The 13,542-nt window shown below is 40.3% G+C and overlaps 1 protein-coding gene across 1 annotated transcript in view; it reads left to right on the forward strand.

The window, feature by feature from the left end:
* Positions 1-744: 744 nt before the first annotated feature.
* HS3ST5 (heparan sulfate-glucosamine 3-sulfotransferase 5) overlaps positions 745-13,542 on the forward strand; it is a 191,491-nt gene continuing 178,693 nt past the window's right edge. Inside the window, exon 1 of the mRNA XM_033056010.1 lies at positions 745-905. The gene's annotated coding sequence lies outside the window, so the exon portion shown is untranslated. The remainder of the gene's footprint in view (positions 906-13,542) is intronic.

Raw genomic sequence — 13,542 nt, forward strand, 5'->3', positions numbered from 1 at the left:
CGGTGACGGCTCCCGGCGCGGCGGGAGCGCGCCGCTGCCGCGGGACCGCAGCTCTAGGGCGGGGGGCTCAAACCTCGGCCGGGAAGTAGAGATAGAGTTTTGCGGTTTTTTTCTTTTCTTTCCTGGTGATTGGGCTTTTTTTATTGCCATTATTTTTAATCCCTCCCCCCGCACCCCCATTCGCCCGGCGGTGCGTGTGGCAGCGGGGAGGATGCGCGCCTCCCCCGAGCCGTTCCCCGGCAGCTCCCGCCGCGGCTGCGGGGCGCTGGGGGCCGCGGGGCCGGGGGAGCGCTGGGCCGCACCTGGTGGCACTGCCATGCGCGGGCTGCGCCCCCTGATCTCCCCCGCCGCTTCCCACCGCCCTTCCGTGCCTGAGTCTCCCTTCGCTTGTGTCCAGCATCGCGCACACACGCACACGCCGTCACGCACGGAGGCACTCACTCACTGACTCTGCCGAGCTGCCCAGGCTGCCGAACAGCACAGCGCAGCGTCGCGCAGCCCGCCTGGAGCCCCCTCCCTCCCTTCTCCCTCCCTCCTTCAATCCCTCCCTCCCTCTCTCCTCCTCCTCCCTCGCTCCCGCCCGCCCGCCCGCCGCTCTGAAGGATGCCCGGTAAGTAGCGACGAGGACCGGCACCTCTGCCGGTGTGTGATGTGAGGGGTTAGGGACTGCCTGTACCGCTGCCGCCCGCTGGGGGGGCGCAGGGCGGGGGGCGAGGGGAGGGGAGGTGACAGCGATCCGAGGCAGGAGGCGGCGGGGCTAGCCGTGTGCTCCTCAGAAGGACTTTTGGCTGCGTGGCCGGGGCTTGGATGTGGGCGCCGAGGGACGGGGTCTGCGCACCGCAGCGGGCACCGGCCGGGGCGGGGGCGCTTCGCCTGCGCTGCGGGTTGCTGCCTGCAGCACCGCGGTGAGTACGGGGCTCCGCGCCTCGCCGGAGTCCCCCGCGGGCGGGTAAGGTGTGGAGGGTGCCCTGCCGCGCTTGGAGCTCCCTCCTTGGCGGCTCTGCTCCGCGCCGTGCTGGGACCCGGGCACGGAGGGCACGTGCCCCCGTACACCTCGGGTACTGTCCGCTGCTACTCCTCGGTTTGGGGCACGTCTCTAGGGGCTGCCAGCGCGGTCCAGTGTTTCGGGCGCCGCGGTGTCACCGATGGGACACGGGCACGGAGCTCCGCCGGGTGCCTCACCTGCGGAGAGGAGCGCCCAGGTGCTGCGCACCGGGACGCGGGGAGCTGAGCGGAGCCCCGGCCGGTGCCCGGCACCGCAGCGAGAGGGTGCCCGCAGCTCCCCTGCCCGCTCCCCGTCCTGCATGCTCTGCCCTCCTGCGCTGCAGAGGGCTCCGCTGGGAAAACGCTTGTCCCTTAGGGAAGCGTAACGTTTGTAAAATGTTTGCTATCAATTAGCGGGTGGCTCCGCTCAGCTCGGGTTTGCGCACGGCTAACTCTGCTCAGGCAGGGGCTCAGCTCCGGCTACCAAATGCCAGGAACACCATGCAAGGGGCTTTTTGTTCTGTTAGACTGCCTGATGCTATTTGTGGGAAACACATATGAAAGCTCACAATTGCCGGCGATTTTTAAGTGGACTTTGGTAAATCATTGAAGTCTTTTTTCTTACTTTTACTGTGTGTACTTCGACAATGATCTCTTTCCCCTGTGTTTTTCATCCTGGATATGATAACTCTGCCATTGAAGTCAATGGCAAAACTCCCAACTGACTTCAGAGGAAGGCAATTATGGTCAATATGGAATGAAAGGGACTGGACTGAAGACGGAGAGACAGCAAACTGAAAGAGATGTATAAAAGAAACTTCATCTTAGAAGCCAGCTCTCTAGCCAAAGAGTTTTAGCAGCACAGTGTCAGAAATGTCTTCTAGATTTTTGTTACCACTTTGCACTGGAGAATACTGGAATGATTTCTTGATGTGCTGGAAATCAAGTGGGCTGAATCCCATTGTTTTACCCATAGATATTATAACATATTACTTAGTAACTTATACTTTTTCCAGTATATCTTTTTTCTCACTAAAAAGTTGGAAACAGTTGGAGACAATTAGATGGGCTCTGATTGACTTCAGTGGCCTGAGGATCAGGCCCAGAAAGGTTCAATAGAGAAGAAACAAGAGAATTGTAGTATTGTTTGTAAGGAAAGGTGTTGCATAAGCATTTAACTCATGAACACCTTCCCTCTAGAGAGGAGAAAATCTAGATCTACATTAATTTTTTATCCCATTTTATCCAACTCTTTCACAGCACAGATACAAATAAGAAAGAATGCTTATGATTAATAATTAAAAAGCTCATATTCATATGTATTACAATGAAGATTTTATGCAAAAAAAATTCCATTAGCAAATGGAAGTTCTAGTTCACAGAACGTCCTCTGTTCGGTGCAGTATTTAGATTGGGAGCAGTCAGATATATAATGAAGCACTGAATACAAATTTTGATATTCAAATGGCAAAAGCTAGGCTTATTCCTGTAACCTGACTAACCACTCTCAACTGCTTGGGTGCCCTAAAAAGAAAAGTGTGATTTTTAATATTTTTGTTTTCTAAATATAAGTGTTGAGAGAACCCCCAAGTCTTTTCCCCCCCCCCCCCCGCCCCAAATAAGCTGAATTTGGTCCAAAACTTATCAAGTATCAGAAATATCCCCAGACTCATGAATGATGTGACTATTAGATTGTTAGATATGTTGGGGTGGCACTGGCTGGATGCCAGGAATTCACTGAAACTGTGTTATCACTCTCCTCCTCAGCTAAACAGGGAAGAGAAAATACAACAAAAAGCTCATGGGTTGAGATAAGGACAGGAGGATCACTGAGCAGTTACTGTCACATGTAAAACAGAGTAATCTTGGGGAAATTTGTTTTATTACCAGAGTGGGAAAACAAGAAATAAAAGCATCCACCCTTCCCCTCTCAACCTCCTCTCTCCCCCCTCCATTCTTTTTCCCAGGCTCAACTTGACACCCTAATTATCTACCTCTTCCCTGACAGTGGTTCTGGGGGATAGGGAATGAGGGCTGTGGCCAGTTCATCACATGTTGTCTCTGCCATTCCTTCCTCCTCAGGAGGAGGACTCCTCATATTCTTCCCCTGCTTTGGTGTGTTTTTCATCCCATGGGACATAGTCTGCCATGAATTTTTCCAACAAACCCTTCCATGGGCTGCAGTTCTTCATGAGCTGCTCCATGGGGCCACGTGGGTCCCTTCCACGAGGTGCACTCCTTCAGGTGCAGACTATGGATCTCCCACAGTGACACTAGTGTGGGGTCCTCCCTTCACAGGGTCACAGGTCCTGTCAGAAGCCTACTCCAGCATGAGCTTCCCAAGGGGTCACAGCCTCCTCTGAACATCCACCCACTGTGACACAGGCTCCTCCGTGGGCTGCAGGTGGATCTCTGCTCTACCATGTACCTCCCTGGGCTGCAGGGGGACATCCTGCCTCACCTTGGTCTGCACCATGGGCTGCGGGGGAATCTCTGCTCTGACATCTGGAGCACTTCCTCCCTCTTCTTCTCCACTGATCCTGGTGTCTGCAGAGCTATTGCTCTCACATATTCCCAGTTCCTGCTGAATTCACTCTGTGACTGCAATTTCTATTTCTCACTCCCCTCTCTGGCTGCACTTTCCATTACTCAGGGTCTTTTTCTCCGTTCTTAAATCTATTATGCCAGAGGTGCTGCTACCATTACTGATGGTGCTCAGTCTTGGTCAGCAGCAGGTCCATCTTGGAGCTGGCTGGTATCACCTCTGTTGGACACAGTGGAAGCTTCTGGCAGCTTCTCACAGAAGGCACCCTTGTAACCCCACCACTAACAAAACATAATACAAGAAGGAAAAAAACTTTCTGAGTTATGGTCCAATAATGATGTTTCCCTTTTAAGTACAACTTTGTGTTAACAGGCAAATATAAAAACAAAGTTCGAAGTGCTGCATCTCTTGTTCAGCTTTTTTCACAGGCATCTGGTGGAAATTTCATCGAAGTGAACTGAATGTGTCACTAATACTTAACTGTGAAAAGATTAAGATGTTCATGTTACAGTGGGGGAAAAAAGCCCCGCAAAATGGACAAATGCTTCACTGATTATCTCTTCTCTCTTTGCAAATCCATAGGCAAGATAGGCACCTCCTTCTTAAAATGCCATATTGTAGGTTTCTTTCTAATTTTCCTGTGAATTCAAATGTTATGTGCCATATATGGAAGCAAAGGGTACATATTTTATGGGACTTTACATGGAGTAAAATCTTGTTTGAGCTACTTTGTTGCTTCCTCTATTATCCACTCTATCTTCTGTTTGCTAACACATTGTAGTTCCGCAAACTATTTTTCTTGACAATACTTCTATTTCAAGTCAAATATGAAAAATATGGTAATTACTTTAATATTAAGAGGTCTGGATTTTTTTTTTATTGGGAGGTATGACAGGGTGTGGTGAGGTGCTTTTTTTGAGATCCAAAACAAAGCTCTTTTCTTTCTTAAATGAAGAGAGTCAGCAGTTCTGAAAATGAAGATATTATTTGAGAAAATCTTTGTGCTTGTCTGACAGCCATTGTTTGGAATTCTATGGGGTTTTTTCATTTTGATGTTTCAGTACTTCTCCTTCAGAGATGTGCGTAGAGATTCAGACAGATCTTGTGGACAATATCTCCAAAACAGAAATTTAGGGATTTTTGGCTTACCTGTAACTGAAGAGTATATAAGATCTGAGTATTTAAGGCAGACTTGAATGAAGCCAGATAATGAAGTACCACGAAACTCCAGAACACGATTCTGAGTGACCATTACTCACTTTCAGGAGCTTTATAAACCTCATCCTGTTTTGAGGAGTAAGTGCTGTTCATCTTTATTCAGATGAATATTTCGAGACTATTTTTTCTGTCCCTTGCCTGTCTCTGAAACATGTTTATGCCCTTGTATTGCTATGGTCGTTAAGTAAATGGTAGCAGGCATTTACAGGTCTCTTGGTATTTGAATCTAGGAAACAACATTACTGGGACTCTTGAAAGTCACCTGAATTTTGTCATTACTACACTTCTAAGAACAGTTTCAAAATAAATTTTTTTGTTTGTTAGTCTCAGAACACGTTCACCGGATAATTTATTTAGGACTGTATTCTTCTATCCAACAATTTAAGAACAAAAGCCTCCGCTGTAGCTCAAATCATTCAAAATATTGGTTTTAGGTTATACATTGTACATATGGAACCTGGCATGTAAAGCAGATGGTATGTAAAATTATGCATAGCATGTCTGGAGAACCATACAATATCTAAATGCAGTGCAACAGAACAAGGAAAGAGTGTCACGTGCAACTTAAAATATCAGTCACTGGACTATATCTAGTCTCAACTGTACTTTGCTTTCACCTGTGTGCATATTTGTGTGTGTGTGTGTGTGTGTGTGTGTGTGTTTTCAATTTCCTCTTACAACAACCAGGACATTTCCTTGATAATGTGATCTTCCTTAGAAAAGCATGCAGACTGAAATTATATACTACTGGCTAAATGAACTGAAAAGATGGATATACAAGAAAAACTAGCTTAGTTCAGTTTGGGTGCAGAATACATATGCATAGAAATTAAAAATAAATTTTAAAAATCAAGAACAGAAATTTCAATCTTTTGAGGCAAATGGCCAGACATCACTTACTACCAAGAGTGTTTTTCTCTTTTATTTATGCTTTTGGTTTGCCCAACACAGCAATAGCACTTAACAGTACTTCTATCCTGTGTTAGCTCCACACTCTCTCTCTCTCTCTCTCAAGTATTACAAGTCTGTAAGTACAGTTTTTTTTCCCTGAACAAACAAGCATTACTGTGCATTGTTAACACAATCAGATGAAATGGTAATTGCAGAAAGATTCACATCAGCAAAATCCTTAAATAAATATTAGTCTTTAAGCATATGCTGACCTCAAGGGGACCTAATCACATTTTGTTGAACAAAGATGCTTTCATGATCAATGACCATGAAAGGTAATAATTTTCTCAAGTTTTTTCAAACCTGCGGTTATAAAATTTTGTTAGCACCAGACAACTTTAAATTTAACTTTCAGGGGAAAAATCTTTAAATATTTCTACTTTTTCTTTTAATGTTTTGCTTACTTTAGAAGTACTGGACGCCATTAACTGTTTTAAAACAGGCTGCACAGCTGTACTCTTTCAGATTTCTAGCCAAAATGAACTTTTGTAGATAAAACATGAAGGATGAAGTTTATAATGAAGGACCACTGCAAAGTGAACTTCACGTATAATAATGAACTAACATTGCACAAGGTAGACTTTAAAAACCAATTCTGTAAAATTCAGACATTTTCAAGGAGACAAATTGAAGGAATGTCTCCATGGTCAAACTGTTGAATATCCCCAAACAAAGGATTTTTAAGGTACCTGAGTTGATATACAACATTTCATGCTACAAAATAAATAAATAAATTTAAATAGATAATTACTGTACTTTTTGTTCACTAACCCTCTTAGTCCTTATGCATTTTATTTTTTGCAACAGTGTTGCTTGAGAAAATACAGCTCTGTGTCTGGGGGACCAAAGGAACACATTTGTCCTCATATATTACAGAACAGTGTCTAACAATTTATTTCTCTTTTGGAAATGAAAGAACTTTTATCCATTCAAATCACTGTAATACAATCTTGTATTATAATGGCTTGAACAATCTTGACTGCACACAGTTGCTGGAGTCTCCAAAGGACTGTCATAAATAAAGCTATTAGACTGTATTATAGCAGACACATATTCAGACTCTACCAAGGGATGACAGGATTTTACATTACAGCAGAAAATGGTCAAAAATATCTGTGAATTACCAAAACTTATTGGTAAATGGACTTAATAAACTGATTTATAATACATATATATGTGCTATTTTTCTTTTAAACTATGCAAATGAAACGTTAATATTAATGAATTAATCCTATGTAGAATTAAGTGAAAAATGAGATGACAAATAAGGAATTTGTCCTCCACAACAAGTGTTTGAGCTTGCTCAGCAGCGTGTAAACTTTCTGCAGTAAGTGATGGACATTCAGCCTACATCAAAACCTCCCTTTGCAACCTGACATTGCTGCAGTGATGACTGCCTTAGAAAACTGACATCTCATGAGAGATAACTCACTTTGCATCAATGGACATGGATTTACACTGCATCCTGGATTCTTTGCAGACAGGTTTGTTTTTATTTTTCCTCTTACCATTATAGAAGGCATGAGTTTTCCCAGGTATGAAGACAAAAATGAGTTTGGCAAAACCCTGAATGAACTTAGAAACAAATTTGGAAATGGCGGAGACATATCAAAATGAAGTAAAAATATATATAAGGATGTGTTGTGTTGGTGGTTTGTTTTTTCAAGGGAGGGAAAAGTGCACTCTTTTGTGAAAGATCCCTAAGACAGAAGTAAGGCACAAAAAAAAGTGCAACTGAGGTTAAAAATAAAATCATGAAAGTTGAGTTACCTAACATGCTCTGGCCATGGGAGAAGTAACTAAAGCTGACATAACGACAGGATGGGAGCCTCAAAAGAAGACTAAAGCCAGAAAATAACCATTTCCCATGTTGAAAATCCAGATGGCCCTAACAGATTTTGTGTGCATTTGTATACACATTTATCTGTGTGTGTATACATGTGCATACATATATACTTTTAAAAATATCCAAATCTGTATAATGCCCTAGTTTGTTACTGACTGATTTCTTCATCCCGGCAGGGATTTGCTGGTTCTTCTTTCTGTCTGACCCGGAAGTTACAGAGAAAGATTTGAAAACACAGTAAATAGCTGAGAGTAGTTAAATTGTTTCCTGAAGGTAAAACAGTAGGGTCCAATGGTTCCTCTGCAGAATGTTTTAAACCCAAGGCTATAAATAATAGGCAGTGCTGTCAAAGCAAAACAAAAAAACAAACCCAAAAATTACAATTAAAAAAAAACAAACAAAAACAAACCAAACAAAACAACAACCAACCAAAAACCCCTAAAAAGTAATCTAATCCTGAAAAAGGAGAAAACAAAATGAATCTATGAATCTTTACTTCAGTGTCTGAAGCAAATGTTACATCTTGTCTTGAAAAACATGAATCTGAAAGATATTTTGCCAACTACAGGCTAGTGTCACCTACAATCACAGTCAAGGTCTTCCTGTTTAGACTTGAAAAATCAAGTAGCCTTCTCTAGTCTTACATTAGAGAAATAACAAATATTTTCTGTGAATATGTTGTGGAGCTTTTAGGGAAACTGAAGGTGACAGTGGAGCAGAGGAGTATTTAATATAGCATTTTATTTAACATAGTAAATAGACATACCATTTTTTCTTATAAAATTTTGATGCTGAAAAGACTTAAATTGATTGAGCTAACTTTGAGATGGAGTCATAAGAAAGATCTGAGGAAAATATTTTAGATAATTTGCTGCTGCATGTTCTCACCTTTGTAAGGGCCATGCAAGTATAAATAATGTCAGAAGTGGCAGCAAATCCTTCCTCTTTATAATTTCACATTCCTGCCTCTTGTAAAAGGATTAATCTCAAATCTAAAGTAAACCAGATTTGCAGCAGGAAAAAAGTCTGCCAAGGTAGAATCTATCAGTATAGTCAAACAACATGCCTTTATTTGTCTTTTGGTGGAAAATTACATTCCTGAGTGGTGATGCACAATCTCTATAAAATAATCTATTATAATCTTTTTGGCAAATATTTCTGAAAAAGAAAATATGACTGATAAGCTTTTTACCAACCACAGAGTTTCACTCAGAGGTAGAAAATATTTGAGGAGAACCAGTGAAAAATTTGTCCTAGCGTTAGAAGTTCTCAGTTTGCATATGAAAAAATTCACGTTACCACTGACATTGTTAACTACTCTTTCAGCATGCTGTATTCGGTCGTTTCTGAGCTAAAAATGCAATTCACTTCCTTTGGGCTTCAAAAAGTCAAACTGTTCAACTGCAGAAAATGGAACTTGTGCCTTCGTTCTGATGTGCATACAAACATATTTCATTTCTCTGCTTGCTTTCCCAGCAGTTCCTTCAGGACTGCTCCCTGGCTGCTAGGGAAGTAGATTTAGGTGACCGTGGAGCAGCAGGTCTTTCCTCACTTATATATTGGACCTACAGTGTTGTATCTGCCCTTGCTTCCCTCCTGATGGCAAACAAAGGGACTATTTATGGTTCAGACGCCTCAGAGAGGTTTTTGTGTGCCCCCACCTTACGCAACTTAATAGCAAGAAACAACAAAGGATGAATTTCATGACAGAAGCTTTACTTGTGAGCATTATCCTTGAGCACAAATGAACAAAAATGAATTGAAAAGATTTATCTGTCATTAGGATTTGTCATCTTTCTTCTGTAACAAAGCCAACTAGAAAAATTTTGCTTTGTTTGTTTCAGAAACAGAGAGTGTATAAGTTTTTTTTAATGATAGTGTGTAATTTTTCTTCTATTTTCCACTACTCTTTTTTTTTTTTTTGTGAAAGCAGGAAAGTATTTCAGTAGCAAAAAGAGGAGAAAGATGAGAAAGGGATAAAAATATTTTCTAAACTTTCTAGCAATTTCTCTTTTACACAAAGAAAATATATCTGAATAACACCTCTTTTTAATTAATCACCTCAAAATAATCTTGAAAGAATTAAATTTAAAAAATCAATTTTTCAAATGTCAATTCAGAATGGATCAAAACTTTTTATCATGAAAGTCTTGTCTTTGAAGATATTCAGTCAGGTATCAAGTAAACCTTAAAGCTCATTCAAATTTCTTTGAAATTTAGATTTTTCTCATATATAAGTTAATTTAAAATTAAGTTGTCTGTAACAAAGACATATTTTCATATATTTTCTGTGTACTGTGATAATATATTAATTAAAAGGTATATTTTTTCATTTTTCTTAAACTATAAGGCAATTTTCTTGTAAAAATAAGAAAAAATAAAAATCTGAAAGAAGTTCCCAAAATTTTGACACTAGGTTCTTGATCTGTTCCTAATACTTTTTTTTTTTTTCTTCTCTGAGACTTTGAAGATTTTAAACCTACTTTTTCAACTTCAGAAAAATGCATTTGAAAAGTTCCAAACATTTTTTCTGATGAGAAGAATAATCCCTGGCCCATTTCCGAGCAGACATGACATTGTGTAGATCATGGTTTCAGGGTAATGGATAAAGCAGAAGTATTAGGAAGGTAACCAGGTGAATTCTTTGAAAGGTATTTGCTTGGAGTAGGTTGATTATTTTATTCCTGAATGCAGCTCATACATTGAGGAAGACTTTAGGTGAGAAGAGAAAGAAAGAGGAAAGAAATTGTCTCTTTGCCATAACTAAAGTGTGTCTTTTTCAGAACTTTTAAGAGGACAATACCCTACAGCTGAACAACATACAGGCTCAGGATGTGTGTTTAAGATGTGGGTAAAAGCTTAGTGTGCAGCTGGGAAGAAATCTGCTTTACTTAGCGTTGTGTTTGAGCACCTGAAGTTGCATGTGTGCTGTTAATGTGAGCTGACACGTGTCAGTAAGTGGTGCTTATGGGAGGGACAGCTGCCTCCAGCCTCGCTGTGTATCAGCACCAGTGCACTGGGTCAATATGGGAAGCACAGCATGGAGAGGCAGCGTAAATCCCCAGCATGCTGGGAGGCAGAAGCTGGCCACTCACGTCTGTTATACCCCAGGGACACAAGAGAACAGATTTGTCAGGGTTTGTCTCTTTTATTCCAGTAATTATGAGAGATTAATTGGGAATGTTTACTGTTGGGAGACTAATTGGGAATGTTTGTTATTTACTTGTTTATTTGTTTGTTTGTTTCCGTTACAGCTGCATTTCTACTCCTTGCCTGTAATTTTTATGAATAAATTGAATGATGCAAGGCCTCCCGCTAGCCTGGAGGCCAGCTAACCACGGCCACTTCCATATGGTTAAGCTCCCTTAGCCTCCCAAGCACAGGCTGCATCTAGCTGCCTCTTGGGAAAAGCCCCAAAGCTGGGCTAGTGCCCTAGCTCTGCCTAGGAAACCCTTGGGAGACAGCTGGTCAAGTAGCCAAGATCAAAAGAGTGTCAGGGCCTGCCCTGACATTTTATGTTCTAGGAAAAAAAAAATAGTTCCAGGGCATGAATTCATGCCCTACTATCATTTAACTCACTTCCATAGATGTAATCTTTGTATTATTTAGGTCAGTGTGACTCCAAACACATAGATGCTGTTTATTCCCTTTACTTGTTAGGAATTAACTCAGTTGATTTAAATGGTGCTACTAAACTGCAGCGTGATATTTTTTGCAAATAACATGAGGGCTTTATATTTGCAACCAGTCATTAACTATGGAATATGTAATAACATTCTGAAAGCAGGGGAAGATATGAATGTGGTAAAATGTTTTAGAAAACGGTGGCTACTCTTCTGCGTACTTTTCTGCATTACTTATTGTTACATTTCTTGTCAAATGCTGGAGTAATTTTATCCAGAAATTGTTGTTGTAGGAAAGCTATTGTCTATTTACAGTGCATTTATATTCAGAAATTTATAATATTGAAAAATCTGTTTTTCAGAGGTACAAAAAAGTGAGGGTACTAGCTCTTCTTTCCAAAGATACATTTTTAATTTTTGCCAAGAAGGCAAACAGACACAGAAATCCTTATTTGGTGACTATCAGTATTTTCTGTCTCAAGGAAACAAAAATAATGACAAATCTTCTACGGTGGGATCTCAGAAACCAGACTCCTTTAAGGTTTAAAATATACACCTTTTAGCTAGTTGGAAATAATACTTACACAGGATATTTGGATACAGTTTTAATATGTAGTTGAATGACAATGGGCTAATTATATAAGAAAAATAATATTTAATTTAGTTGTGGCGGAAAGTACATTTAATTTATAGTGACTCTCGTAACAAATTTTTATTTCTTGATATTCAACATCACTGTGCATCTTTTTCAACTTCAAAAAGTCATCTATTCTAATCTTTCTTCATCTTTACTTGGTGAGCTTTTGTGAGGTTTTATTATTCTTTCACTGATGCAGGATAGCAAACTTCAAAAGCAGTGGATATCAGTCTGGGTGTGGATACATTGAAATGCTACCTAGAAGAGACTCTACTTCTTGGCATAGTCCTGCAATATCAATTTTGTGGTCCGTGAGTTGCATATGTAAATTACAGTGCTCTAGGGTGAAAGTTACCTATCAGAGAGCTAATAATTTCCCATCAATGATAAAATAATTGCCTCCAAATGCTGTGACCCCAGATGTGTGATAAGACTGAATCTGAGGGGCAAGGTCATGAGGTCCCAGTGCCTTCTATGGACATTACTTCCAATTAGGGTTTCAGCAAGCTGCATTTAATACCTCTGGAGGTTTCAAATTATGAGAAAGAACAAATCTTAATATTTTAGCCACTTCTTTCTCTAAGTGATGCTTTTAGTGCAATTTCAAGGAGTCTGATTTAATTATTGCATAAGCACATATATAATGAACTTGATGTACCCAACTTAAAAAAAAAATAACCTGTATCTGAATCTGATAAATAGGCAATAGTCAAATATCAGTTTCATTATTCAGTAGGAGCTATTAGGCTTGACCAACAAAGAAGTGAAGACTATTCTAGAAAATTGAAACTTAACGAAGCATACCAGGATTTTTAGCTTAGCTTAGTTTGGAAGCTGAGATGATATATAAGTCACTTACTTTGTTTAGTGAAATCACTGAGTTCCCTAAAATTCTTCATGCTTGGAAAATTATGTGTAGCTTGCAATTCCATAAATATATTTAGAAATAGTAGGGTAGAAGCATATATTGAAAGATCCCTTGCAAAAATTTGAGGTACTGTATGATTATTCATGATATGTATCTGCACATTGATTTCTAATTTATACTTCTATATATATTGTACACACTCTCACCTAAATAGAAATGAATTTTTTCTCTCAGTATGGCATATAATGAATAAGGAGATCTGAGAGTGTTCTAAAAAGTTTAAGTTATTTATCACAGATACTTAAAAAGGAATAGTTAAGTAAGTAGATCTAAAGCTGGCCTGAAGCTTCTTTGGTGTGTGTCTGAAGCATGTCTACTAACTACAACTGTAATTCATGATCTAAAGAACATCCTGCTCTTTGCATCCTGCTGTAATGCCTCTGGTGCCTCTGCCTTTATCTCTTCCTTCCCTTCAGTTTGGTCTGCAGGGATGATAGCTCTCAGTTGATGAACACAACTCATGCAGTACAGAAAAAGAGGGATTCATACCAAGCAGTTACTAATGGGTAGTGAACTAATAGCCAGCCTCAAATCTGAGTCAGACAAAAAATTCACCGTAAGTTTGAGGTTTCTTGAGGTGCCCTTCTTTCAAAGATGAGTTTTTTTCCTCCAGCCTGTTTCTTGGAAAAAGCTCCAAATTAAGATCCAGCTTTGCAAATCACTATGAAGATTGCTTTGATATCAAAACATTGTATTTTTCTTCAATAAATTGTCTATTACATATTTCAGTCCATTTGACAAAGGTTCTTTGAACAGATGTTCAGCTGAAACATTTGGGGAGAAAGATCATGACACATTTGGTGACAATGT

This window comes from Catharus ustulatus, chromosome 3 (assembly GCF_009819885.2).
Source record: "Catharus ustulatus isolate bCatUst1 chromosome 3, bCatUst1.pri.v2, whole genome shotgun sequence".
NCBI lineage: Eukaryota > Metazoa > Chordata > Aves > Passeriformes > Turdidae > Catharus > Catharus ustulatus.